Source organism: Pelodiscus sinensis, chromosome 17, assembly GCF_052426305.1.
Source record: "Pelodiscus sinensis isolate ZL-2025 chromosome 17, ASM5242630v1, whole genome shotgun sequence".
Lineage (NCBI taxonomy): Eukaryota > Metazoa > Chordata > Testudines > Trionychidae > Pelodiscus > Pelodiscus sinensis.
Genome location: NC_143068.1, coordinates 20988308 through 21001302, shown reverse-complemented (window position 1 = coordinate 21001302; position 12995 = coordinate 20988308).

The window sequence follows — 12995 nt, the reverse complement described above, 5'->3', positions numbered from 1 at the left end:
ATAGGGAAACACATGAGTTCTTAACAAACCTTATAAAAAGAGGCGATGGCCTTATTCAGCCATGACTTTGACCTGAATGTGCATGACCTGCTCAAAGCCACTATTATTACACTAATTACAGCAAATATGCATGGTAAGCTAGAGCCATCAGACCCAAGCAGTCTAGGCAATGGAGGTGTTACCTGGGGTTCTTTCAATCCAAACCTCTTGGTAACTTTTACTCTCTGCGAGGTGATTTCAGGAAATAATTAAGGGGAGACATGGTCATCTGACCACTAGATGGATAGTACAAACAGAACAACACGAGTGCTTTCACTTAAAGCTAAACTTTACTTAGTCTCAAGTACTTACACACATCCACAACAGGTTAGTAAAACAACCCCGCCCTCGATAGTTATCGAAGTTGAATGTGGCTCTCGAGTGACACTGGGCAGGCTTCCAATGGCCAGTCTTCTATCTGCTGGTGGGGACAGAGATGCACCCAGATGTGAGGAGTCCTCGAGGCATCCCTCCAAGTGTTCCCCAAAATTGTCCCTCCTAACTCAAACTTTCCTTCCCTATTTATCCATTAATATTACAGTAACATGTCACTCAAACAGGTTAGGCAAGAGATTTTCTTCTGACCATCACTTTCACCAGATGTGTTTTTTGTTTTTCAGAGACTCCATGCTTGGGGGCCCTGACATATGTGTCTTAGGGCATTTAGACAAACTTCCTTTTTTTTTTTAATGTATAGCTCAGTGATTTCACTAGAGATTTGGGCCTCAGGAAGGATGAGGGGTCAAGCTGCCCTCTCTGTGGCACCCAAACTCCCTTTTATTCCCCCTGACTGTGGTCTAGGTCTAATTTGGGCCTGTTAGCTTGGTTGCTAAAGCTTAAGCAGTAAGCAATAATGGTTCAGGCACATTACTGGATTTGCCGAAATCTCCCCGTACACAGGTAGGGGAGCAGGCTCTTAGCCAGGCTTTACCATTATGATGACATGATGGTTGTTGCCTTCTCCTGAATGTGAGTACTAGCTACTGGCAACACTGAGTAGCTAAATGGCAAAATTCCTTTTGAACTCTAACCACTGACCTGCTTCTGATGTCACCCAATTCCAAAGTTTTAGGCAGGACTAGATGTTCTGTTTTACTGTAGAAAAATTGCAGCCAATTCATAGATCTACTCCATGTCTGTTTGAATAATATCTGCTGGCTGCAGAGACAAAAATAGGTTTTGGTGGGGTTTTGGGGCATTTTTGTTTTTTTACTGTTCCCCCAGCAAAGCCAACAATGTGCTGTGAACTCTTTCTCCTTATGCATCACCATGACTGTAATTGAAATTTCAACATCATATAATCCCCTCACACCTGTACAGCCTTTTAACATAATGAGGTTTCACAAGCATAACTGATGGTAAAATTTGGCTGATGGTATCTCACTATTGATATTTAGGCTAAAAAGAACCCAGTTTAACTCTTGAATTCCAGAACAAGTTTGTAGACCTAATAATTAGTAAATGTTTCTTTAGTTAACATAGAACCTATGGAGACCCCCTTTGTTTTTAAGAGCATGCTAACGCAATTGCCCGGAGCAAGAATTATTAGCAAGGATTTACCGATAAAGATATCTGCTTTAGAATTTACTGCATACCTAGATGAACCTTATTTTTTAAAGCTTCAGAATGCTGCAATTCCATGTATCCTAACATTTTGGAGGACATTTGACTTGTCAGAAGGAGTTGGGTTGAGGATTTTTTGGGGACTGGTCTTTGCAGGAGGATATTTTTCTAATTGGCTGTTTTAGTGTTTGTTTGTAGTAGGGATGAGTTTTCCAGTGGTCTTGCTCTTTCAATAGTTAAAACATTAGCACACCTACATGCTTTTATATTTCTAAACATTAAATATTTATAAATTGAGACCAATAATAATGCCACAATGTCACCTTTAAAACTGAAGAGCATATTAGTGTCTAAAGAGGCAATAGCATGTTCTAATCTGAATTTTTTTTGAGTGAGTCAATCTGTGGAACTCCTTGCTAGAGAATGTTGTGAAGTCCAAGACTGTACCAATGTTCAAAAAAGAGCAGATAAAAGTCATGGAGAGTAAATCCATCAATGACTTAGTCAAGATAGGCAGAAACGGTGTACATAGCCTCTCTTGTCAGAAGCTGGGAATGGGCAACACTTGCTGATTACCTCTGGGGCACCTAGGGTTGGCCACTGTCAGAGGACAGCATACTGGACTAGATGGACCTTTGGTCAGCTTCCAGACAAATGCACTAGGCAACACAGTATGGGGAGGAGGTGGACAGCACTTGGTGGGGAAAGAACAATTTAGAAACTATTTAAAAAAGCTAAACATACACAAATCCATGGGCCTGGATTTAATGCGTCCAAGGGTATTGAGGGAGTGGGCAAATGTCATTGCGGAGCCTTTGGCCATTATCTTTGAAAACTCATGGAGATCAGGAGAGGTCCTGGATGATTGGAAAAAGGCAAATGTAGTGCCCATCTTTAAAAAAGGGAAGAACAATCATCCAGGGAACTATAGGCCAGTCAGCCTTTCCTCAGTCCCTGGAAAAATCATGGAGGGGATCCTCAAGGAATCCATTTTGAAGCACTTGGAAGAGGGGAAAGTGATCAGGAATAATCAACATGGATTCATGAAGGGCAAGTCGTGTCTGACTAATCTGATTAGCTTCTATGATGAGGTAACTGGCTCTGTGGATATGGGGAAAGTCAGTGGATGTGATTGATATACCTTGACTTTAGCAAGGCTTTTGATATGGTCTCCCACAATATTCTTGCCAGTAAGTTAAGGGAATATGGATTGGATAAATGGACTGTAAGATGGATAGAAAGCTGGCTAGACTGTTGGGCCCAATGGGTAGTGATCAACGGCTCAATGTCAGGTTGGCGGTTGGTTTCTAGCGGAGTGCCTCCAGGATCTCTAGGACCGGTTTTGTTCAACGTCTTTAATAATGACCTGGATGAGGGGATGGATTGCACCCTCAGCAAGTTTGCAGATGACACTAAGCTGGGTGAGAGGTAGATATTCTAGAGGGCAAGGATAGGGTCCAAAGTGACCTGGACAGATTAGAGGATTGGGCCACAAGAAATCTGATGAGGTTCAACAAGGACAAGTGTAGAGTCCTGCAGTTGGGACGGAAGAATCCCAAGCATTGTTACAGGCTGGGGACCGAATGGCTAAGTAGCATTTCTGCTGAAAAGGAGCTGGGGATTACAGTGGATGAGAAGCTGAATATGAGTCAACAGTGTGCCCTTGTAGACAAGAAGGCTAGTGGCATATTAGGGTGCATTAGGAGGAGCATTGACAGCAGATCTAGAGAAGTGATTATTCCCCTTTATTTGGCTCTGGTGAGGCCACATCTGGAGTATTGTGTCCAGTTCTGGGCCCCCTACTACAGAAAGATGTGGACGCATTGGAGAGGGTCCAGCGGAGGGCAACCAAATTAAGGGGACTGGAGCGTCTGACCTATGAGGAGAGACTGAGGTATGTGGGTTTGTTTAGTCTGCAGAAGAGAAGAGTGAAGGAGGATTTGATAGCAGCCTTCAACTTCTTAAAGGGAGGTTCCAAAGAGGATGGAGAGAGGCTGTTCTCAGAACAAGGAGCAATGGTCTCAAGTTACAGTGGGAGAGGTCTAGGTTGGATACTAGGAAAAACTATTTCACTAGGAGGGTGGTGAAGCACTGGAATGGGTTACCTAGGGAGATGGTGGAATCTCCATCCCTAAAGGTTTTTAAGTCTCTGCTTGACAAAGCCCTGGCTGTGTTGATTTAGTAGGGATTGGACCTGCCTTGGGCAGGGGGCTGGACTTGATGACCTCCTGAAGTCTCTTCTAGCTCTATGATTCTATGAATGTGGTCATTCTTATGTTCTGAGAGAGAAAGACACACACATACAGACATGGTCCCCCTCCCTTTTTATAATTAAACTAGCCAATTAGCCCGTTATAAGATGGGATTTTCAGGTCTCTCTTCCGCGTCGGTCTTCTCTCCTGAGCCTCCAGTATCTCGTTCCGTCTCATTCTCTCTCTCTCTCCTCCACCTCCTGCCTCTCACTCGGGGGCCCGCGGAGCCCAAACAGCCATTTGGGCTCCACACTCGCCGTGATGCATGGGGGCACAGAGCCCGAACGGTCGCTTGCGCCGCTTGCTCCCCCGCAGCGGCCTGGCTGAGCGGCGCAGAAGTCAGCTGAGCGCCATGGCGGGAGGCGAAGGAGGGTGGTGCGGTAACGTTCAAGGAGGGTGGTGCGGGAACGTTCACGGCCAGGGGGCGGGGCCTGGAGCCGCTGTCATGCCACATGTTACTGCCCCGCCCCCCTTCGCCTCCCACCGTGGCGCTCGGCTCACTTCTGCACCGCTCAGCTGAGTCACTGCGGGGGAGAAAGCGGCGCAAGCGACCTTTTGGGTCCCGCACTCCCCATGCAGCACGGGCTGCCCAGAGGGAACAGCCAGCATTTCAGCAACAGCGCCACCCAGAGGGAACAGCCAGCATTTCAGCAACAGCGCCACCCAGAGGAAACAGCCAGCATTTCAGACAGCAGTGCCCCCCCCGGGAGTGAACAGCCAGCATTTTGGTATTACAGACTCTCAGACACTGGGCTACTATATGTATGATAAATGTCTTAACACACTGCCTCAGGTTACTGATTAGTTCACTGTTTCCTCTTTCTGCGTCAGTTCTGGTAGTTTGAAACCTCCCCCTTCTCCTCCCCTCTCTCCCGCCCCAGTAAAGGTAATGATGTTGATATAATTAAGTCCCTTTTTGTTTTTAGTTTAAACTGATTTTCTACTGAAAAATTCCCAGGTTTTACAAAAAGTGTTGCGCAGTTTTCTGATTTCCACCCTTCTTTTGTATTATTCAAACACAAAAAACTGGTTTTATTAGGAAAATGCAATGCATTGCATGAAGTAGAAGTATTACAATACTACATGGGGGCTATGTCTATACTGCGCTGTTTTGCGCAAGAAATATGCAAAAGAGGCAAAGCGTGGAATATTGCCATGCCTCATTTGCATAATTAATGAGCAGCCACTTTTTGCTAGAGACTTTTGTGCAAAAAGGAGCCGTCTACACAGCTCCTTTTTGCACAAAAAAACCCCTATGCACAGAGCCATTCTTCCGCATTTTTTTCAGGAAGAACGGCTCTTGTGCAAGAGGGGGTTTTTGCTGTTGAAATAAGGTTCTGTATTAATCTAGAGGAGACACAAACAAATGGCATGCATGCAAGCTCTGAAGCAGGTTTGATTAATTTAACACCTACCACCTATCACATACCTTTTTCAAGCCATTAGCAGATAATGTTTTAAAGATTTGACACTAAAATAGGAAGAAAACAAAACTCTGTACCAGAATAAGTTTCAAATACTTTCTTGGGTTCTGAAAGTTTTAAAAACCAGAAATGGATGACATTGAGTGTATGTGCTGCAAAAGGTGTGGCTCAGTTATGAAATGTAAATATTTAGCCTAGAAATATTTACAAATCTATAATAGTTAAAACTTAATTTGAATAAACAGTTGGGGATTAGATAGATTATTTCCTTAAACTCAGACATTGCATTGTGTTTTGAGTTTTAGTTCTATAGCAAATTACACTGATGAATGGAATTCAGAGTATTAATCTACAGAATACTTTTCCTGGACTTTCTGTCCACTAAAATATTAACCCAGAAAAATTAATATTTTTGCATTGATTTTTCTTTGTGGTAATAAACATTCAAATTCCTTGCAAAATTAAAAAAAATAAAAACTGTAAATGAAGGGCCATAGATATAATTACTTACACTTCCCTAGGGTGTTTGACTTGGTGCTTCGTGATTGAAAAAGCTAGAGTGATACATAATCATATGGCAGAGTTCTGTGCAGCCTTGGGACCAAAAGAGCTGTCAGCTCTCACTGCAGCCCCAGTGCAGGAGGAGTTCTATGCTTGTGCTTATTATTGGGGGGAGCCCATGCCTCTGCTTGCCCCCTCTTCTGCATTGTCCTGATACATTTTGATAATGACCAAATGTAAATTTGTCCAAGAACAAATAATATACTCTCAGGATGATGTCCACTCTTTTTCATTGATTCTGAAGCTTGGGGCCATGGTGGAGACACTGTCCAAAAGAGTGTCCATGTGACACTGGCCAAAAGAGCTAATGCAGTCCATAGGTGCACAAGCCAGGGAATATTAAGTAGGAGTAGAACTGTAATTGATTCTGGTGTGATGCTGCTGGAAGGCTGTGTCTGGTTTTGGTGTCCACAATTCAAGAAGGATGTTGATATATTGGAAAGAGTTCAGAGAAGACCCACAAGAATGAGTAGAGGATTAGAAAACATGCTTATTATGATAGTTAAAGAGTTCAGTCTATTTAACTTTACAGAGAGAAATTTAAGGGGTGACTTGATGACACTCCGTAAGTACCTACATGGGGAACAAAGAAAGGCATAACACAATGGAATTTGAAGTTAGATAAATTCAAACTAGAAATAAGGTGTATATTTTTAATAGTGAGAGTAATTAACCATTGGATCAGCTTACAAAAGGTTGAGGTGGATTTTCCATCCATGACCAGTTTTAAAATCAATATGAGATTTTTTTTTTTTAATTTGCTCTAGGAATTATTTTGAGGAATTTCTCTGGCCTGTGCTATACAATTAGATTTATTAACACAATGATCCCCTCTGGCCTTGGAGTCTATCTATGACTGTATAAAAATTGATCTGAAATACTTAACTCTCAAAAGTGTTGCCTTTTACAGTCATGTGGGAGCTCTTGATTACATTGAAGCCAGTGGATTCAGACCCTGCAAGAACTTGATTATGCCCTGCCACAGCTAGTACTCACATCGTGAAACATGGATTTCATGTAACTTCCACAATCTGAACTTTATCAACAATGCTTAGTCTTTATATGGAAGTTTTCAAGCTGAATAAAATGTGGTCAATATTCCCTTGCCAAATGGAAGAGGTGAACCATAATAAACTGTAGAGTGTAAAGGTCCACCCCTGGATTCTGAATGTATGATGTTTGTGACAAAGCAGTAAGATCCAATGAAACCCTTTACTCAAGTTTGTGGGGAAGGAAGGGAGCATATTAGAGGAGAGAGGATTGAAGTGGAAGAGAAGAAAGATTTAGTCTGCTGTTGTTTTGAAATAATTTGAAAGTCCGCTTGCTGATCTCTTAACTATAAATCTGGTTGATATGCTGGTGATTTTTATCTAACTCAACTGAGAATTTCTAATCTATTAAAAAGATATTCTGTTTTGAAAGAGTTGTCCAGTGTTCCCAGTAAACTAAGTACATGGGTTGCCACCTAGGAGGGATTTAAATGCCACCCACAGGCCACAGCATATATTTTTACTCGTGGTGCATATCTTCATATACCTTGGTGAACATCAAATTTAGACTGCACATGGATGGAATAAATTAGAGAGAACATTGGTTGTCACTACAAAAATCCATGTGTCCAAAGCAGATTTTGTCCACGTATGAAGAACAGAAAGATAAGATTTTAATATATTAAATTTTACCAAAACTTGTTTGTACTAAATTTTTAAATATGAGCAAAGATGGGTTACATATCTCATTAAAATATTGTACTACAAGTATACAAGAGATTTCTTCATGGCATAGTTATCTTGGATTCTTAACCAGGGGCTGCCTCTAGCCAACCTCCTCATTCACATGCTCCCTCACCTGGTATTTGTGGTGAGAGCTGGCATAGCTAGGTATGTGCATTAGAGCCTGGGTCTGCTTTCACTGGTAACCTGCCTACTTTGCTGTGAGGATGCAGAGTAAATCACTGTGGTGCTTCCAACCTTCCAGTGTCTTGCTAGCTTTCCCTGTGTATCCAGCAGGACACAGCATTCTCTCACAATTTGGTGGGAGAGAATCACAGAGCAGCTCAGCTTTCTGCAGCACAAAGAACCATGAAGTCACCAAGAAAGCAGAAGTCCTACCAACATACTAAAACACTAACACGGCTACATTTCTATTACTACCAACATACTGAGTTGAGTGCAACACCATTACACCTGGGTCTTAACAAAAACTCTAGTTATCTTACCCATTACAAAGATAGCTTCCCCAATTATCACCTCTAATATCATTAGCTCACAGACATTTACCTTCTTCCCCCCCCCCCCGCCCCCTTCTGTTCTGAAATGTGATTTGTCCTTTTCATATGTGTTCATTTTTTTAATTGTATCCTTTGGTATATATGGTTGTGACTATTTTCTTCCACTATTTGATCTGAGGAAGTGGGTCTCGCCCACGAAAGCTCATCACCTAATAAACCATCTTGTTAGTCTTTAAAGTGCTACATAGTCCTGTATAATGACTTGGGTATGGCTTTGCAGTTTGGCTGATCTCACCTGGACTAGGCTAACCTGGGTGCTGGTTGCCTAAGCTAATTATACAGTGAAGATACTCTTAGGCTATGTCTACACAACATGCTTCTTGCGCAAGAAGCCTTTTGCACAAGAGTTTTTGCGCAAAATTTCTTGCGCAAGAGCACATCTACGCCTCAAAGCACATCGCAAAAGTGATGTGCTGTTGCACAAGAGAGCGTCCACACTACATGGACACTCTTGCGCAAGAAAGCTCTGATAGCCATTCACAGAATGGCCATCAGAGCACCTGTGCTTTTTCCAATAGGAATGTCCACACTTGCGTTTTTGCGCAATAACTGTAGCGCAAAAAGAAGTTATGCCTCGTAAAAGGAGATTTACCTACACCGGCAAAAGCCCTCTCTTCTGCCATTTAACTGTTGATTTACTTGAGCAAAAGTGCATTTGAGGTATAGACGCTCCATAGTTTTTGCACAAAAACCTTGCAGTGTAGATGTAGCTTTACAGATTCTTGTCCCAGGCATTTGCCAGGAAAAACATCCATTCCTCAACACTGGGATACATAGAAGCAGCTGAGATGTTCACATACATATAGCAAAAATGATTAAACAAATGCTTTTTTTCTGCAGTCACAATAGTGGAACATTTTTCATTTAGCTTGAAAGACCTCATCCCAAAGGAATATAAAGCATGCCACTCATCACAGAACCTATCTCTAGAGTGGAACACAGCTGTTGTGTACATAGCAATACGGTGCAACAGATAAGAAAAGGTGGGGGGGAGGGAGTAGCCAACCAAAACTGCTGGGGAATTTAACCATCTCTGCTTATAATGGATACTTCCATTGACAATGGTCAATATCTCTCTTTTATACACATGCTGAGATTAGCCTCACAGCCTGCTGTTGTCTTACACTCTGTCTACAGCATGATGTTAGAGAGCCATTCATCTACAAAGAGCCTCTAACTGTTGAGATACCCAACTGTATGTTCTTCTCATGCCTCTATGTGGATGTGAAAATTCTGCACCTACAGCAGATTTTACATCTTGCATGACAAACTTCCATTCAAGATTAGAATGCCATATGTTCCATCACTAATATCAATTACTGCTCATTCTTCCCTCCAAGTAGCAAGTGAACTCAACTTTGCTTAGCGTGAGATGCCGTGATCACACTCAGATATAGGATTAAAAGTTTTATATGGTAGGTCCACAGATAAGAACATTAGAACGGCCGTACTGGGTCAGACCAAAGGTCCATCTAGCTCAGTATCCTGTCTACCGACAGTGGCCAGCACCAGGTGCCCCAGAGAGGGTGGACTGAAGACAATGATCAAGCAATTTGTCTCCTGCTATCCCTCTCCAGCCTCTGACAGACAGAGGCCAAGGACACCATTTTATCCCCTGGCTAATAGCCTTTTATGGACCTAACCTCCATGAAATTATCTAGCTTCTCTTTAAACTCTGTTATAGTCCTAGACTTCACAGCCTCCTCTGGCAAGGAGTTCCACAGGTTGACTACACCCTATATGATATATGTAAATGTATAAGGATTTTCAAAACCTGTCAGTGTTGGCCTAATTCTATTGCCATTTGAAGATAATGCGTGATCTATTAACTTCAGTGGGAGATATTTGTGTTAGCCTATAATATTACCAGGAAAAAAAATCATTGTTAATAAAGATGTCATGTTCTTGACTGATACTTTTAATACTAGGGATGTCATTGTGTAGATGACTTCCTTTAGGAATTTGAAGGCTGCTATCAAATCCCTCCTCACTCTTTGCTTCTGCAGACTAAATAAGCCCAGATCCCTCAGCTTCTTCTCATAGGTTAAGTGCTCCAGCCCCCTAATCATTTTGGTTGCCCTCTGCTGGACCCTCTCCAATGTGTCCACATACTTTCTGTAGTGGGGGGCCCAGAATTGGACACAATATTCCAGATGTTGCCTCACTAGTTCTGAATAAAGGGGAATGATCACTTCTCTAGATCTGCTGGCAATGCTCCTCCTAATGCACCCTAATATGTCATTAGCCTTCTTGACAACAAGGGCACATTGTTGACTGTTATCCAGCTTCTCGTGCACTGTAATCCCCAGCTCCTTTTCTGCAGAACTGCTACCTAGTCAGTCTATCCTCAGACTGTAAGGGTATGTCTACACTACCAACCTAGTTCGAAGTAGGGTGGTTAATGTAGGCAACCAGAGTTGCAAATGAAGCCCGGGATTTGAATTTCCTAGGCTTCATTTGCATGTTGCCGGGTGCCGCCATTTTTAAATGTCCGCTAGTTCGGACTCCGTGCCCACGGCTACACGCGGCACAAACTAGGTAGTTCGGATCAGGCTTCTATTCCGAACTACCGTTACTCCTCGTAGGAAGGCCTCCCCGTTCCTCTCCACAATGATGTGAAGACACAACACGCTGAGATGACCTCAGGGATGTTGTGCTCCCCCACATTGAGGTGGGTCAGGAGGCAGCTGAAGGCACACTCCACCTGCATCCTCCCCTGGCTGAGGTGGGAATTAAATTGGTCCCTGCTGAGGTCCAAGTGGCTGGTGTATGACTTCATGAGCCACGGTGTGACGGGGTGCGGTCACAGACGACCCCTTGGGGGAGCCTCCTGGAGCGCTGACACGGCCACTGCCACTCACCTCTCTGGGGCTCCTCACCACCCGGTCCTGCTGGGCCAGCTCTGCTGGTTTCCCCCAGCCAAGGCCCCGAGCTGAGGTTCCTGTCCCCACCGAGAAGCAGTACAGACACTGAACCACTTCAGGTCCGAGGAGAGTGCCGTTAAGGGCCCAGCCGCCTGAGAGAGCACTCCCCAGATGGGGTCAAACCCCAAAGAATTAGGCAAGCCCCCTTTAGCAGTGAAAGGGGGAATGTGCACACTGGTTGCCCCCCCGCCCCCAGGTAACAATCACTTACACTGGGTTTGATAGAAAATAAAAATGGTTTTATTAAGTTGAAGCCGTAGGATTTAATTAGTAATAAGAGAAAGTAGGCAGAGCAAAGTAGGTTACAACTAATCAAAAGAAACAAAACCGCTTGGCTAATTCTCCACTGAAACCTCAGTACAAACTTAAACACACCCTAAAACCTCGTTTCCAGTTGACACTCTAAACCAGGGCTGTCTTCCCCACCCTGGGGTCTCAGGCTCCTTCCTTCAGGAACAGCCCAGCCAAAAGACCAAAGCCTCTCCTATCCCTTTTGTTAAGGAGTTGAGGCCCCTCCCTACCAACCACTGCTCAGACTTAAGGACAAAAGGTTGTTTAACAGTGGCTCATCTAGAAGTTTCAGGTAACACCCTTCATGTCTCCCATTCACACCTTGGAAACTCACAAAGTGTTCCCCACTCCATGTGTCTAATTTTCCACAAGCAAATGATACATACAACAGAGTAAGATAAACAGAACCAGCAGATCATTACATGAAGATCGATGGGTTACATGAAATATTTTGCTCAAACCACCTTTGAGTTATGCATATTCATGTCCATGAGTCCATTTCCAAAAGCAGGAGAGGGTCCGTCACACATGACATGAGGGAGTAGGCTGCATATCCCATGATGCAAAGTGGCATCTGCACATCCCCAACTGCAAAGTCACAGCGGGGGAAGAATGTGCCCACCTCCAGCTTCCCGTAGAGGCTGGAATTACGAAATACATGGGCGTCGTGCACCCTGCCCAAGCACCCGACAAAAATGTCAGTAAACTGTCCGTGGTGGTTGACCATGGCCTGCAACACCATTGAGAAGTAGCCCTTCCTGCTAATATACTGGGCCACTGAATGTTGTGGTGCGTGGATTGGAATACGGGTTCCATCGATGGCTCCATCGCAGTTTGGGAACCCCAGGGCAGAAAATCCTGTGACTATCAGGTCCAGGTCTCGCAGGCGGATGACCCTGCGCAGCAGGATGGAGTTGATGGCCCTCACAACCTGCAGAAGGAGACAAACACACAAAACAGAGAATGAGAGGGTGCCTGAGCCCTTGGGAGATGCCCGCCTCCCTTCCTCAAGCACCCCAGGAGCTACCCTATGAGGCTGCCCCCCCAGCAGCAGGGCTGTGTGCGGGCGGGATGGCACAACCCCCCGGGGATGGTACTTCCACCCCAGACATGGCCCCCCTGCCCCATTTTCCCTACAGACCCCCTTTTCAAGAACCCCCCCCCCCATGCAGGGACTGCAGCCCCAGAATGCCTTACCTCCATAAGGAGGGCCCCGATGGTGGACTTCCCCACGCCAAACTGGTTGCCCACCGACCGGTAGCTGTCTGGGGTGGCGAGCTTCCAGACAACAATTGTGACCCACTTCTCCAGGGGGATGGCAGGCCGCAAGTGGGTGTCACGTCATTGGAGGGCAGGGGCGAGCCAGGCACACAGCTCCAAAAAAGGCGACAAGGAGAGGATCTCAAGAATGAGCTCGGCGTCGAGCTTATGGAGGGCTGTGACAGGGCGCCTGCCCTGCACTGGGTCTTTAAGCCCAAGACTCAGGTCTTGAGCCTTAGGGTGGCTAGGCGAGCCCAGCTGTCAGCTATAAAGGGAGGAGCACAGTTTGCTATGGGGGGAGCCAGTGGAGGGCTGCTGGCAGAGGAAGCAGGAGCTCCTTGGAGGGAGACAAGCTGGGGATGACCAGCAAAGGCTGGAGAAGGGCCAGACA